General features: G+C 38.8%; 1 non-coding gene across 1 annotated transcript; it reads left to right on the top strand.

Moving 5' to 3' along the window:
* The first annotated feature begins 1339 nt into the window (after positions 1–1339).
* Trnas-cga lies at positions 1340–1413 on the top strand. The gene has a single exon. It is a non-coding gene; the product is annotated as a tRNA-Ser (tRNA).
* Positions 1414–1618: the final 205 nt, after the last annotated feature.

Here is a 1618-nt window from a genome sequence, read left to right as displayed (position 1 = left end):
AATGGCGGCGTAATATTTTTATTTACATCATTTGCGCGAAACACACATAACACGCCTACATACTGCCACATTGACCGCTATTATGTACATTGTGTGTGTTACTGAGACATAATATAAATAGTGGTGTTTGTCTATTTAAGTCAAGCTTAAGAAACCACAAGATGATCCACACAGACCTAAACTGGTAGCACATTTCAGTACAGGTTATGCAGTAGCTGACGTTGTGAATAAACAAGTCTTTTATTAAAGTTAACTATTTAGTTACGTTATTTCACAATTTATACCAACATAATAAAAAATTCATTTGTTGTCGCCAGTTCTATGACAGGACGAGCAAGTTCTTCCTGGTTGTCGAATAGCACTATCAAAAAGAGTGCTAGAATTACATAGGAGTTTTAGGAACTGTTACCTATTTACTGTCAAAGTAAAAAATGCTGAATTTTTCTTATATACAGTCATGTATTGGTTAAAACCAGTAACATGTGTGTAAAAATCAGATTTAAATTGACATTCCAGTATGAGAATGGAACATGATACACAGTTGTATTATCTCTGTATGCCAATTGCAACAGAAGTCTTGAGTTCGCACTATGTTTGACATATTTTTTAGCAAGCGACATTTTATTGAGTTCTAATGATGCATGATGAATGAGCAACATACGCAGAGTGTTTCACACTTTTGTGCAGAAATATTTAGGAAATAAAAACAATTAGCAACAATTACTACTGGTAATTCAGTGAAATATTCCTAAACTGGTGTTTCCTACATTGAAGGAAAAAAATTACAACACCATGAACTGTTGCGGTGTAAACGAAAGTTGGTATGCGTGTTTCTACATCTGAAGGACTATGTCTATTCAAATTTCGCGCCAGCCGCATAAGAGTCTATGAGGCTGCATATAAGGTTTGCTATAAATACACGCTGTAACGGTCGAGAGTGATAGTTACCTTTGAGATTGGACGAGGTGAGTGACGTTAGTCAAGAATGTCTTTAAGGTGACAAAGACACCGGTATACGAGTATATGAAGATGGTATCTGTTCTTTCGCACATGTCCGAAAGAACAGATACCATCTTCATATATATATATATATATATATATATATATATATATATATATATATATATATATAGTTACGGTTCACGGGCCATTTGCCCATCTTCTTCTGTGCGGATGCACAAACAGTGCCCGAACTCTTACGGAAATCGGCAAAAAGCCGCGAGTAATGAGTATGATGGCCAGGGGCACTATGAATATAGTGTGGGATAATAAGTTGGCAATGTGGGTCTTACGGGAGGCGTGCCAGAGCTACGCTCCTGTAGTCGCACTATACTCTGTGTCCTCGGTGGCTCAGATGGACAGAGCGTCTGCTACGAAAGCAGGAGATCCGGGGTTCGAGTCCCCGTCGGGGCACACATTTGCAACGTCCCCGTTGACTTATATCAACGCCTCAATGCAGCTAGGGGGTATTGATTTCATTGTAGAAACACCATTATCAACACATCAGTGAGTTTGAATGAAATCGTATAACAGGGCTACGAGAAGTTGGACGTCCATTCTGCGATGCTGCAGAAAGACTTGGCAGTGATGTAAGCATTACACATGTTTGCTGGCAGAG

Source organism: Schistocerca piceifrons, chromosome 1, assembly GCF_021461385.2.
Source record: "Schistocerca piceifrons isolate TAMUIC-IGC-003096 chromosome 1, iqSchPice1.1, whole genome shotgun sequence".
Lineage (NCBI taxonomy): Eukaryota > Metazoa > Arthropoda > Insecta > Orthoptera > Acrididae > Schistocerca > Schistocerca piceifrons.
The sequence above is the reverse complement of the archived record's forward strand: the minus strand, read 5'-3'. Positions and strand labels throughout refer to the sequence as shown.